This window comes from Vulpes vulpes, chromosome 16 (assembly GCF_048418805.1).
Source record: "Vulpes vulpes isolate BD-2025 chromosome 16, VulVul3, whole genome shotgun sequence".
NCBI lineage: Eukaryota > Metazoa > Chordata > Mammalia > Carnivora > Canidae > Vulpes > Vulpes vulpes.
In genome coordinates this window covers 31,275,979-31,290,525 of record NC_132795.1, presented here as the reverse complement: position 1 = coordinate 31,290,525, position 14,547 = coordinate 31,275,979, and positions in this window count along the sequence as shown.

The following is a 14,547-nucleotide window of genomic DNA, read 5'->3' as shown; positions in this document are numbered from 1 at the left end:
GGGTTAGAGTTAGGTTTAGTGTGCTAGTTAAGGTTAGGGTTAGGGTACGGCTTAGGGTTAGGGTGAAAGTACGGGTTAGGGTTAGGGTTAGGGTTAGGGGATGGGTTAGGGTTAGGTATAGGGTACATGTTAGGGTTCGGGTTAGTGTAAGGGTTAGGGTTAGGGTACTGGTTAGGGTTAGGATTAAGGTACGGGTGAGGGTTAGGGTTAGGGTTAAGGTTTGGGTACGGGTTAGGGTTAGGGTTAGTGTTAGCGTTAGGATACAGATTAGGATTAGGTTTAGTGATAGGGTACGGGTTAGGATTAGGGTTAGGGTACTGTTAGAGTAAGGTTTAGGGTTAGGGTACGGGTTAGGTTAGGATTAAGGTAAGTGTTATGTTTAGTGTTAGGGTTAGTGTACGGGTTAGGGTTAAGGTTAGGGTACTGGTTAGGGTTAGGGTACGGGTTATGGTACTGGTTAGGGTTTGGGTTATGGTTAGGTTAATGGTTAGGTTTAGGGTTAAGGTTCGGATACATGTTAGAGTTAGGTTTAGGGTGAGTGTACGGGTTAGGGTTAGGGTACTGGTTAGGTTTAGGGTTAGGGTACGGGTTAGGGTTAGTGTTAGGGTTAGGGTTAGGGTTAGTGTTAAGTTACGGGTTAGGGTTAGGTTTAGTTTACGGATTATGGTAGGGTTAGGCTTAGGGTATGATTTAGGGTTAGGGTTAGGGTTTAGGGTACTGGTTGGTTTAGGTTTAGGGTAAGGATACGCGTTAGGGTTAGAGTTAGGGTACGGGTTGGGGTTAGGGTTACAGTTAGGGTTAGGGTACTGGTTCGTGTTAGGGTTAGGGTTAGGGTAGGGGTTAGGGTTAGTGTTAGGGTTAAGTTTAGAGTACGGGTTAGGGTTAAGGTTACGGTTAGATTTAGGGTTAGTGTTTGCGTTAGGGTACGGGTTAGGGTTGCGGTTCGGGTACGGGTTAGGGTACGGATTAGGGTTAGTGTTAGGGTTAGGATTAGGGTACGGGTTAGCAGTAGGGTTAGGGTTAGGGTTAGGTTTAGTGTAAGGGTTAGGGTTAGGGTTAGTGTTCGTGTTAGGGTTAGGGTTGGGGTAAGGGTACGGGTTGGGGTTAGGGTTAGAGTTAGGGTTCCGGTTAAGGTTCAGGTTAGTGTTAGGGTTAGGGTACTGTTTAGGGTTAGGGTTAGGGTACGGTGTAGGGTTAGAGGAAGGGTTACGGTTGGTGTACGGGTTAGGGTTAGGTTATGGGTAAGGTTAGGGTGAGTGTACGGGTTAGCAGTAGGGTTAGGGTTAGTTTACGGGTTAGGGTTAGGGCTGGGAATGGGTTAGGGTACGGATTAGGGTACGGGTTAGGGTTAGGGTATGGGTTAAGGTTCGGGTTAGGGTTAGGTTATGGCTTAGGTTTAGGGTTAGCGTTTGGGCCAGGGTACGGTTTAGGGTTAGGTTAAGGGTACTGGTTAGGGTTAGGGTACGGGTTAGGGTTAGGGTACGGCTTAGGGTAAGGGTGAGTGTACGGGTTAGGTTCAGGGTTACGGTTAGGGTGAAGGTTCTGGTTAGGGTTAGGGTTAGGTTACGGGTTAGGGTACTGGTTAGGGATAGGGTTAGTGTTAGGGTTAGGTTTAGGGTTAGGTTACGGGTGAGGGTGAGGGTTAGCGTTAGGGTTAGGGTATGGGTACAGGTTAGGGTTAGGGTTACGGTTAGGTTACGGGTTAGGTTTAGGGTTAGGGTGGGTTACGGTACTAGTTAAGGTTAGGGTTAGGGTTAGGTTGCGAGTGAGGGTTAGGTTTAGGGTTAGGGTGAGGGTACAGGTTACGGTACGGGTTAGGGTTAGGGTTAGGAATATTGGTTAGATATAGGGTTAGGGTTAGAGTACGGATTAGAGTTAGGGTTAGGGTTAGGGTTAGGGTTAGGGAAGAGTTTAGGGTTTGGTTTAGGTTTAGGGTACGGGTTAGGGTTAGGTTTAGGGTACGGGTTAGGGTTAGGTTTAGGGTACGGGTTAGGGTAAGTATTAGGGTTAGGGTAAGGGTTAGGATTAGGGTACGGGTTAGGTATAGGGTTAGGTTTAGGTACGGTAAGGGTATGGTTTAGGGTACTGGTTAGGGTACGGTTTAGGGTTTAGGGTTAGTGTTAGTGAAAGAGTATGGTTAGGGTTAGGGTACGGGTTAGGGTATGGGTTAGGGTTAGAGTAGGGTACGGTTTAGGTTTAGGGTTAGGGTACAGGTTAGGGTTAGGGTTAGAGTTAGGGTACGCCTTAGGTAAGGGTTAGGGTACGGGTTATGGTTGTGGTTAGGATTAGGTTTAGGGTTAGGGTACTGGAGAGGGTTAGGTTTAGGGTTAGGGTTACGGTACAGGTTAGGGTTAGGGTTAGTGTTAGGGTACGGTTACGGTACGGATTAGGGTTAGGGTTAGGGTACTGGTTAGGGTTAGCGTTAGGGTACTGGTTAGGGTTAGCGTTAGGGTACGGGTTCACGTTAGGTTTAGGGTTAGGGTTAGGGTTAGGTTTATCGTACGGGTAAGGGTATGGTTTAGGGTACTGGTTAGGTTACGGTTTAGGGTTTAGGGTTAGTGTTAGTGAAAGGGTATGGTTGGGGTTAGCGTTAGGGTACGGGTTATGGTACGGGTTAGGGTTTTGGTTAGGGTACGGCTTAGGGTTAGGGTTAGGGTACGGTTTAGGGATGGGTTACGGGTTAGGGTTTGGGTTAGTGTTAGTGTTAGGTTTAGGGTTATGGTACAGGTTTTGGTTAGTGTTAGGGTTAGGGTTAGGGTATGGGTAAGGGTTAGGGGTAGCATTAGGGTAAAGGTTAGGGTACGGGTTAGGGTTAGGGTACGGCTTAGGGTTAGGTTTAGGGTTAGGGTATGGGTTAGGGTACGGGTCAGGGTTCGGGATAGTGTACGGGTTAGGGTGAGGGTTAGGGTACAGGTTACCTTATGCGTTAAGGTACGGGTTAGTGTACGGATTAGTGTTAGGGTTAGGGTACGGGTTAAAGTTAGGTTTAGAGTTAGGGTTAGGGTAAGGATTAGGGTTAGGGTATGGGATAGTGTACGAGTTAGGGTTATGGTTAAGGTTAGGGTTTGGGTAGGGTTTAGGGTACGGATTAGGGTTAGGGTTAGGGTTAGGGTTAAGTTACGGTTTAGGGAAGGGTACGGGTTAGCGTACTGTTTAGGGTTAGGGTTAGGGTATGGTTTGGGTTTAGGGTTAGGGTTAGGGTATGGATTAGGGTTAGTGTGAGGGTTAGGTTTAGGGTTCTGGTTAAGGTTTGGTTTTGGGTTAGGGTTAGGGCACGGGTTAGGTTGAGGGTACTGATTACGGTCAGATTACGTGTAAGGGTTAGGGTGCGGGATAGGGTTAGGGTTAGGGTACTGGTTAGGGTTAGTCTTAGGTTATGGATTAGGGTTAGGTTTAGGGTTAGGATTACGTTTAGGGTATGTTTTAGTGTTAGGGTTATGGTTAGGGTCCAGGTTAGGCTGAGGTCTAGGGTACGGGTTGGGGTACGGATTAGGGTTAATGTTAGGGTACGGTTTAGTGTTAGGGTTAGGATTAGGGTACGGGTAAGGGTTATGGTTAGGGGACGTGGTAGGTACGGGTTACTGTTAGTGATAGGGTTAGGGTAAGGGTACTGGTTAGGGTTAGGGTTAGGTTTAGGGTACAGATTAGGATTAGGGTTAGGGTTAGGGTTAGGGTACGGGGTAGGGTTAGGGTACGCGTTAGGGTCAGTTTTAGTCGTAGGGTTAGGGTTTGGTTAGGGTACGGGTACGGGTTAGGGTTAGGGTACAAGTATGGGTTAGGTTTATGTTTAGGGTATAGTACGGTTTAGGGTTAAGGTTAGGCTTAGGGTTAGGGTTAGGAAATGTGTTAGGGATAGGGTTAGGGTACTGGTTAGGGTTGGAGTTAGGGTTAGGTTTAGGGTAACAGTTAGGGTTAGAATACGGGTTAGCATAAGGGTTAGGTTTCGGGTTAGGGTTAGGGTTAGGGTTAGGGTGTGGGTTAGGGTTAGGGTTAGGGCACGGGTTATGGTTTGTGTTAGGGCTGGGTACGGGTTAGGGTTAGGGTACGGGTTAGGGTTAGGTTTAGGGTTAGGGTTAGGGTACGGGTTAGTGTTCAGTTTATGGTTAGGTTTAGGTTTAGGGTTAGGGTACAGGTTGGGGTTAGGGTTAGGGTACATGTTAGGTTTAGGGGTAGGGTTAGGATAAGGGTACAGTTTAGAGTTGGGGTTAGGGTTATGGTACGGGTTAGGGTTTGGGTTAGGGTTATGGAATGGGTTAGTGTTAGGGTTAGGGTTAGGGTACGGGTTAGTGTTAGGGGACGGCTAAGGTTTAGGATGAGGGTACGGTTTAGGTTTATGGTTAGGGTTAGGGTACGGGTTAGGGTTAGGGTTAAGGTACGGGTTAGGGTTAGGGTGAAGGTTAGGGTACTGGTTAGGGTTAGGGTTAGGGTACGAGTTAGGGTTAGGGTTAAGGTACGGGTTAGGGTACAGGTTAGGGTTAGGGTACTGGTTAGGGTTAGGTTTAGGGTTAGGGTACGAGTTAGGGTTAGTGTTAGGGTTAGGTTTAGGTTACGGTTTTGGGTTAGGGTTAGGGTTAGGTTACGGGTTAGGGTTAGGTTTGGGTTTTTTTTTTTTTTTTTAATATTAGAAACGATTTATTAGAAAATTCTCACCCTGAACTGGTGTAGCATGTGATATGGAAACTGCCGTTTACTAAAATTGACTGGAAATACCTTCGTTTCCAAAGTGGTCCTTGTACAAAATGTATAAAAAGCAGCTTCTGGGGTGACTTGTGCTCTGCCCCTCAATATCCCAAAATATCCCACCAATAGCTCTGGGTACCCATTTTACAAATGGGGAAGCTGAGGCACCAAGCTGGCTCTTGCACTGGTGGTTACACAGTGCAGTGGGTGTTAGAAGCTGCCTTTCTCTGCATGGCCCAGGCTGGAGGTGATGGGGTAGAGGTTGATGGGACGGTGAGGGCAGGTCTGTGTGGTGTCTTCCCCAGTCCCTGAATCCAGGAGAGAAGGTTACGGGTTACGGTACAGGTTTGGGTTAGGGTTAGGTTTGGGTTAGGGTTAGGGTTAGGGTTAGGATACGGGTTAGGTTTAGGGTTAGCGGTAGGGTTAGGATACAGGTTAGGTTTAGTGTTTGGGTAAGGGTTAAGGTTAGGTTGAGGGTTAGGGTTAGGATTAGGGTACGAGTTAGGTTTGGGTTTAGGGTTATGGTATGGGTTAGATTATGCGTTAGGGTACTGGTTAGGGTAGGGGTTCGGGTTTAGAGTTAGGGTTAGGGAAAGTGTTACGGTTAGGTTTAGGGTATGGGTAAGGGTTAGTGTTAGCGTTAAGGTAAGTGTTAGGTTATAGGTTAGCGTTACGGGTAGGGTAAGGCTTAGGGTTAGGGTTAGGGTACTGGTTAGGTTTAGGGTTAGGGTATGGGTTAGGTTTAGAGTTAGGGTTAGGGTTAGGGTACTGGTTAGGGTTAGTGTCAGGGTTAGATACAGGTTAGGGTTAGGGTTAGGTTTAGTGTACGGGTTAGGGTTAAGGTTAGGGTACGGGTTAGGGTTAGGGATAGGGTTAGGGTTGGGGTTAGGGTTAGGGTACTGGTGAGGGTTAGGGTTAGGTTACGTGTTAGAGTTAGGGTTAGTTTTATGGTTAGGCTACGGTTCAGGGTTAGGGTTAGTTTTAGGGTAAGGGTACTGGTTTGGTTTAGTGTTAGGGTATGGGAACACGTTAGGGTTTGGGTTAGGGTACAGGTTAGGGTACGGGTGAGTGTTAGGGATAGGGTTAGGGTATGGATTAGGGTTAGGGTTAGGATTCGGGTTAGGGTTAGGGTTAGGGTACTAGTTAGGGTTAGGTTTAGGGTTAGCGTTAGGGTACAGTTTAGGGTTAGGTTTGGGGTTAGGGTTAGGGTTAGGATTCGGGTTAGGGTTAGGGTTAGGTTTAGGGTACGGGTTAGGGTTAGGGTTAGTGTACTGGTTACTGTTAGGGTTAGGATTAGGGTACGGGTTAGGGTACGGTACGGGTTAGGGTTAGGTTTAGGTTTAGGGTTAGGGTATGGTTTAAGGTTAGGGTTAGGGTTAGGGTACTGGTTTGGTTTAGGGTAGGGTAAGGGTACGCGTTAGGGTTAGGGTTAGGGTACGGGTTCGGGTTAGGGTTAGGGTAAGGTTTCTGATTAGGGTTAGAGTTAGGGTAGGGGTTAGGGTTGGCGTTAGGTTTAGGGTACGGGTTAGGGTTAGGGTTAAGGTTAGGGTTAGCGTTAGGGAACGGTTAGGGTACGGGTCAGGGTACGGGTTAGTGTTAGGGTTAGGGTTAGAGTACGGGTTAGCAATAGGGTTAGGGTTAGGTTTAGGTTTAGTGTTCGGGTTAGGGTTAGGGTAAGGGTTCGGGTTAGGGTTAGTGTACGGGTTAGGGTTAGGGTAGAGTTTAGGGTTAGGTTTAGGGTTAGGGTTAGGGTTAGGATACTTGTTAGGGTTAGGGTTAGGGTACGGGTTAGGGTTAGGGCTGGGTACGGGTTAGGGTACGGGTTAGGGTTACGGTACAGGTTAGGGTTAGGTTTAGGGTTAGGTTACGGGTTAGGGTTAGGGTTAGGGAATGGGTTAGGGTTAGGGTTAAGTTTAGGGTACTGGTTAGGGTTAGGGCACGGGTTAGGGTTAAGTTTAGGGTTAGGTTAGGGTAGGGGTTAGGGTTAGGGTTAGGTCTAGGGTACGGGTTAGGGTTAAGTTTAGGGTTAGGGTTAGCGTTAGGGTATGGGTAAGAGTTACGGTTAGGGTACGCGTTAGGGTACAGGTTAGGATTAGTGTTAGGGATAGGGTTAGGGTATGGGTTAGCAATAGGGTTAGGCATAGGGTTAGGTTTAGTGTGCGGGTAGGGTTAGGGTTAGGGTTAGGGTTAGCGTTAGGGTACGGGTAAGGGGTACGGTTAGGGTACAGGTTAGGGTACGGGTTAGAATTAGGGTTAGGGTACGGGTTAGCAATAGGGTTAGGGCTAGGGTTAGGTGTAGTGTGCGGGTAGGGTTGGGGTAGGGTTAGGGTGAGGGTACGGATTAGGGTTATGGTGAGTGTAAGGATAGGGTTAGGGTTAGGGTTAGGTTACGGTTTAGGATTAGGGTTAGGGTACGGGTTAGGGTTGGGGTTACGGTTAGGGTACTGGTTAGGGTTAAGGTTAGGGTACGGGTTAGGGTTAGGTTTAGGGTACGGGTTAGGGTTAGGAAGGGTACGGGTAGGGTAGGTTTAGGGTTAGGGTAAGGGTGAGGGTACGGGTTGGTTTAGGGTTGTGGTTAGGGTTAGGGTACTGGTTTGTGTTAGGGTTAGGGTACGGGTTAGGGTTAGGTTTAGGTTTACGGTTAGGGTACAGGTTAGGGTTAGGCTTAGGCTTAGGCTTAGGCTTAGGGTTAGGGTTAGGTTACAGGTTAGGTTTAGGCTAGGGTACGCGTTATGGTACTGGTTAGGGTTAGGGTACGGACTAGGGTTAGGGTTAGGGTACTGGTTAGGGTAGGGTTAGGGTTAGTGTACGGTTTAGGGCTAGGGTTACGGTTAGGGTTAGGGTAAGGGTACTGGTTTGGTTTACCGTTAGGGTTAGGCTACAGGTTAGGTTTAGGGTTAGGGTTAGGGTTAGATTTAGGGTACGGGTTAATGTACGGCTTAGGTTTAGGGTTATTTTACGGCTTAGGGTACGGGTTAGGGTTAGGGTATGGGTTAGGTTTAGGGTTAGGGTAAGGGTACGGGTTAGGGTTAGGGTAAGGGTACGGGTTAGGGTTGGGGTTAGTGTTAGGTTAGTGGTTTAGTTAGTGTTAGGCTTAGTGTTATGGTACGGGCAGGTTGAGGGTTAGGGTTATGTTACGGGTTAGGGTTAGTGTTAGGGTACGAGTTAGGGCTCGGTTAGGGTTAGGGTAGGGTTTAGGGTTAGTGTTAGGGTTAGGGTACGGGTTAGGGTGAGGGTTAGGTTTACGGTTAGGGGACTGGTTATGGTTAGGTTTAGGGTTAGGGTTAGGGTACAGTTTAGGGTTAGGTTTAAGGTTAGGGTTAGGATACGGGTTACGTTTAGGTTTAGGGTTAGGTTACGGTTTCGGGTACGGGTTAGGGTTAGGGTACTGTTTAGGGTTAGGGTTAGGATTATGGTATGGGTTAGGATTAGGGTTAGGTTACGGGTTACGGTTAGGTTTAGGATTAGGGTTAGGCTACGGTTTAGGGTTAGGGTTAGGGTACGGGTACGCGATAGGTTTAGGGTTAGGGTACGGGTTAGGGTTAGGGTACTGGTTAGGGTTAGGGTTAGGATTAGGGTAGGTGTTAGGGTTAGGGTTAGGTTTAGGGTTAGCGTTAGGGTATGGGTTAGGTTTACGGTTAGGGTACGGGTTAGGTTACGTGTTAGGGTTAGGGCTGGGTTGGCGTGAGGGTATGGGTCAGGGTATGGGTTAAGGTTAGGTTACTGGTTAGGGTTAGGGTTACGGTTAGGGTATGGGTTAGGGTTAGGGTTATGATTAGGGTACTGGTTAGGGCTAGGTTTAGGGTACGGGTTAGGGTTTGGGTTAGGGTTAGGGTTAGGGTACTGGTTAGGGTTAGTGTTAGGTTTAGGGTTAGTGTACGGGTGAGGGTTGGGGTTAGGGTTAGGGTTAGGGTGCTGGTTAGGGTTCGGGTTAGGATTAGGTTACGGGTTAGGTTTAGGGTTAGGTTACGGGTTAAGGTACTGGTTAAGGTTAGGTTTAGGGTTAGGTTAGGGGTTAAGGTTATGTTTAGGGTATGGATTACGGAACGGGTTAGGGTTAGGGTTAGGGTACTGGTAAGGGTTAGGGTTAGGTTGAGGGTACGGATTAGGGTTAGGATTAGGGTGAGGGTTCGGGTACTGGTAAGGGTTAGGGTTAGGGTTAGGGTTACGGTGCAGTTTAGGGTTAGGGTTAGGGTTTGGATCCTTGTTAGGGTTCGGGAATGGGTTAGGGTTCGGTAATGGGTTAGGGTTAGGGTTAAGTTTAGGGTACTGGTTAGGGTATGGGTTAGGGTTAGTGTAAGGGTTAGGGTTAGGAAACGGGTTAGGGTTAAGGTACGGCTTAGGGTTAGTGTTAGGGTGAGGATTAGGGTACGGTTTAGGGTTAGGGTTAGGTTTAGGTTACCAGTTAGGTTTCGGGTTAGGGTACGGGTTATGGTACTGGTTAAGGTAAGGTTTAGGGTTAGGTTACGAGTTAGGGTTAGGGTAGGGGTTAGGGTTAGGGTTAGTGTTAGGGTTAGGTTTAGGGTACGGGTTAGGGTACAGCTTAGGTTTAGGGTTAGCATATGGCTTAAGGTACGGTTTAAGGTTAGGGTTAGGGTACGGATGAGGGTTAGGGTTTGGTTAAGGGTATGAGTTATGGTGAGGTTAGGGTTAGGGTACTGGTTAGGGTAAGGGTTAGGGTGGGGGTAGGGGTTACGGTTAGCGTTAGGGTTAGGTTTACCATACGGGTTATGGTTATGGTTAGGGTTAGGGTACAGGTTAGGGTTCGGGTATGAGTTAGGGTTGGGGAACGTCTTAGGGTTCAGGTGAGGGAACGGGATAGGTTTAGGATTAGGGTTAGGGTTAGGTAACAGTTTAGGGTAAGGGATAGGGTACGGGTTAGGGTACGGGTTAGGGTTAGCGTTAGGGTACAGGTTAGGGTTCGGGTACGAGTTAGGGTTAGGGAACGTCTTAGGGTTAGGGTGAGGGAACGGGATAGGTTTAGGATTAGTGTTAGGGTTAGGTAACGGGTTAGGGTTAGGGATAGGATATGGGTACGGGTTAGGGTTAGGGTACTGGTTAGGGTTAGGTTTAGGGTATGGGTGAGGTTTACGGTTAGGTTCAGGGTACGGTTTAGGGTTAGAGTAAGGGTTAGGATACGGGTTAGGGTTAGGTTTAGGGTTAGGTTACGGGTTAGGGTTAGGGTACTGGTTATGGTTAGGGTTGGGGTTAGGGTACAGGTTATGTTTATGGTAAGGGTTAGGTTTAGGGTACGGGTTAGGTTAAGGGTTAGGATATGGGTTAGGGTTAGTGTTAGGGTTAGGGTTAGGGTACGGTTAAGGGTTAGGGTTTGGTTTCGGGTTAGGTTACTGGTTTGTTTTAGGGTTAGGGTTAGGGTTCGGGTACTCGTTACGGTTAGTGTTAGGGTTAGGGTTAGTGTACCAGTTAGGGTTAGGATTAAGTTTAGGGTACTGGTTAGGGTTAGGGTACGTGTATGAGTTATGGTACAGGTTTAGGATTAGGGTTAGGGTTAGGGTACGGTTGACGGTACAGGTTAGGGTTAGGGTTAGGGGACTGCTTAGGGTTAGGTTTAGGGTTAGAGTACGGATTAGGGTCAGGATTAGGGATAGAGTTAGGGTTAGGGTACTGGTTAGGGTTAGGGTTAGCGTAAGGGTTAGGGTACAGGTTAGGGTTAGGGTACAGCTTAGGGTAAGGGTGAGGGTGAGGGTTAGGGTTAGGTTTAGGGTTAGGTGTATGATACGCGTTAGGGTTAGGGTTAAGGGACGGGATAGCATTAGGGTTAGGGTTAGGGTACTGGTTACGGTTAGGGTTAGGGTTAGGTTTAGGGAACGGTTAGGGTTAGTGTTAGGGTTAGGGTTAGGGTTGGTTAGGGTTAGGGTTAGGTTACCGGTTAGTGTTAGGGTTAGGGTTATGGTACGGGTTAGGTCTAGGGATAGGATTAGGGTTAGGTTTAGGGTACGGGTTACGGTACGGCTTAGGTTTAGGGTTAGTGTACGGCTTAGGGTTAGGGTTAGGGTAAGGGGACGGGTTAGGGTTAGAGTTATGTTTAGGGTTAGGGTTAGGTTTAGGGTTAGTTTCCGGGTTAGGGTTAGGGTAGGGTACGTGTTAGGGTTAGGGTAGGGTTAGGATACAGGTTAGGGTTATGGTTAGGGTTAGGGTTAGGATATGGTTTAGGGTTAGGTTAGGGTAGGGGTTAGGGTTAGTCTTAGGGTTAGGTTACGGGATAGGGTTAGGGTTAGGGTTAGGTTCCGGGTTAGGGTTAGGGTAGGGTACGTGTTAGGGTTAGGGTAGGATTAGGGTACTGATTAGGGTTAGGCTTAGGGTTAGGGTACGGGTTAGGATAAGTGTTAGGGTTACGGTTAGGGTACTGGTTAGGTTTAGTGTTAGGTCTAGATTAGGGTACTGGTTAGGTTTAGGTATAGCGTTAGGGTTAGGGTTAGGAAAACAGGGTTCGAGTTAGGGTTATGGTACGGGTTAGGGTTAAGGTACGGGTTAGGGTTAGGGTAGGGGTTAGGGTTAGTGTTAGGGTGAGGGTTAGGGTTAGGGTTAGAGTTAGGGTAGGGGATAGGGTTAGGGTTAGGGTATGGGTAATGGTTACGGTTAGGGTAAGGGTTAGGGTATGGGCTAGGGTTAGTGCTAGGTTTAAGGTTAGGGTACGGGTTAGCCTAGGGTTAGGTTTAGGGTTAGGTTTAGTGTACGGGTTAGGGTTAGGGTACTGGATAGAGTTAGGGATAGGGTTAGGGTACGTTTTAGGGTTAGGTTTAGGGTTTGGGTATGGGTTAGGTTTAGGGTACAGGTTAGGGTTAGCGATAGGGATAGGGTTATGGTTAGGGTTAGTGTATGGGTTAGGGTACGGTTAGGGTTAGGGTTAAGGTTAGGGTGAGTGTTAGGGTTTGGATTAGGGTAAGGGTTAGGATTAGGGTTAGGTTTATGGTATGGGTTAGGACACGGGTTAGGGTACTGGTTAGGGTACTAGTTAGAGTTTAGTGTTACGGTTAGGGAAAATGTTAGGGTTACGGTACGGGTTAGGGTTAACGTTAGGGTTATGATTATGGTACGGCTTAGGGTTATAGATAGGGTTAGGGGTAGGGTACGGTTTAGGGATAGGGTACGGGTAAGGCTTAGGGTTAGCGTTACGGTAAGGGTTAGGGTTATGGTTAGGGTTAGGTTTACATTTCGGCTTAGGGTTAAGGTTAGGGTTAGTGTTAGGGTTAGGGTATGGGTAATGGTTACGATTAGGGTACGGGTAAGGGTATGGATTATGGTTAGTGTTAAGGTTAGGGTTAGGGTTAGGGTACAGTTAGCAATAGGGTTAGGGTTAAGGTTAGTGTTAGGTTTAGGGTACGGGTTAGGTTTAGGGTTAGGGTAAATTTATGGTTTAGGGTTAGGGTTAGGGTATGGGTTAGGGTTAGGGTACCGCTTAGGGTTAGGGTTAGAGTAAGGGTTAGGGGTAGGGTACGGGTTAGGGTTAGGGTACAGGTTTGGGTACGGGTTAGGGTTAGGGTACTGGTTTGGGTTAGGATTAGGTTTAGGGTACGGGTTAGGTTTAGGGCAAGGGTAAGGGTTAGGTTTATGTATGGGTTAGTGTTAGGGTTAAGGGTTAGGGTTAGGGTGTGGTTACGGGTTAGGGTTTGGGTTAGGGTTAGGGTTAGGGTTAGAGTTAGGGTTAGGGTTAGAGTTAGGGTGTGGTTACGGGTTAGGGTTTGGGTTAGGGTTAGGGTACGGGTAAGGGTTAGGGTTAGCTTTACGGCCAGGGTTAGGGTACGGTTTAGGGTTAGTGTTAGGGTTAGTTTTAGGGTTAGGGTACGGGTTATGGTACGGGGTAGGCGTAGGGTTAGGGTTTGGGTTAAGTTACAGGTAAGGTTTAGGGTTAGGGTACGGGTACGGGTTAGGGTTAAGGTAAGGGTTAGGGTACGCATTAGGGTTAGGGTTAGAGTTAGGGTATTGGTTTGGGTTAGGGTTATGGTATGGGTTAGTGTTAGGGTTAAGTTTAGGATTAGGGTTAGGGTAGGGTTAAGGTTAGAGTTAATGTTAGGGTAGGGTAAGAGTTAGGGTTAGGGTTAGGGTTAGGGTGGGTTAGGATTAGAGTTACGGTTAGGTTTAGGGTTAGAGTTCGGGTGTGGGTACGGGTTAGGTTTGGGTTTGGGTACAGGTTAGGATATGGGTTACGTTTAGGTTTAGGGTTAGGGTACGGGATAGGGTTAGGGTTAGGCGACAGGTTAGGGTTAGTGTTAGGGTTAGGGTTAGTTTTAGGATACGGGTTAGGGTTAGGGATAGGGTTAGTGTAGGGTTAGGGTTAGAGTTAGGTTTAGGGTAAGGGTTAGAGTTAGGGTGTGGGTTCGGGTTAGGGTTAGGGTACGGGTTAGGGTAAGGGTTAGGGTCAGGGTTAGGGTTTGGGATAGGGTTCGGGTTAGCAATAGGGTAAGGGCTAGGGTTAGGTTTAGTGTACGGGTTAGGGTTAGGTTTAGGTTACATGTAGGGTTAGGGTTAGGGTTAGGTTACGTGTTAGAGTTAGGGTTAGTTTTATGGTTAGGCTACGGTTCAGGGTTAGGGTTAGTTTTAGGGTAAGGGTACTGGTTTGGTTTAGTGTTAGGGTATGGGAACACGTTAGGGTTTGGGTTAGGGTACGGGTTAGGGTATGGATTAGGGTTAGGGTTAGGATTAGGGTTCGGGTTAGGGTTAGGGTTAGGGTACTAGTTAGGGTTAGGTTTAGGGTTAGCGTTAGGGTACAGTTTAGGGTTAGGTTTGGGGTTAGGGTTAGGGTTAGGATTCGGGTTAGGGTTAGGGTTAGGTTTAGGGTACGGGTTAGGGTTAGGGTTAGTGTACTGGTTACTGTTAGGGTTAGGATTAGGGTACGGGTTAGGGTACGGTACGGGTTAGGGTTAGGTTTAGGTTTAGGGTTAGGGTATGGTTTAATGTTAGGGTTAGGGTTAGGGTACTGGTTTGGTTTAGGGTTAGGGTAAGGGTACGCGTTAGGGTTAGGGTACGGGTTCGGGTTAGGGTTAGGGTAAGGTTTCTGATTAGGGTTAGAGTTAGGGTAGGGGTTAGGGTTGGCGTTAGGTTTAGGGTACGGGTTAGGGTTAGGGTTAAGGTTAGGGTTAGCGTTAGGGAACGGTTAGGGTACGGGTCAGGGTACGGGTTAGGGTTAGTGTTAGGGTTAGGGTTAGGGTAAGGGTTCGGGTTAGGGCTGGGTACGGGTTAGGGTACGGGTTAGGGTTACGGTACAGGTTAGGGTTAGGTTACGGGTTAGGGTTAGGGTTAGGGTTAGGGAATGGGTTAGGGTTAGGGTTAGGGTTAAGTTTAGGGTACTGGTTAGGGTTAGGGCACGGGTTAGGGTTAAGTTTAGGGTTAGGTTAGGGTAGGGGTTAGGGTTAGGGTTAGGTCTAGGGTACGGGTTAGGGTTAAGTTTAGGGTTAGGGTTAGCGTTAGGGTATGGGTAAGAGTTACGGTTAGGGTACGCGTTAGGGTACAGGTTAGGATTAGTGTTAGGGATAGGGTTAGGGTATGGGTTAGCAATAGGGTTAGGCATAGGGTTAGGTTTAGTGTGCGGGTAGGGTTAGGGTTAGGGTTAGCGTTAGGGTACGGGTAAGGGGTACGGTTAGGGTACAGGTTAGGGTACGGGTTAGAATTAGGGTTAGGGTTAGGGTACGGGTTAGCAATAGGGTTAGGGCTAGGGTTAGGTGTAGTGTGCGGGTAGGGTTGGGGTAGGGTTAGGGTGAGGGTACAGATTAGGGTTATGGTGAGTGTAAGGATAGGGTTAGGGTTAGGATTAGGTTACGGTTTAGGATTAGGGTTAGGGTACGGGTTAGGGTTGGGGTTACGGTTAGGGTACTGGTTAGGGTTAAGGTTAGGGTACGGGTTAGGGTT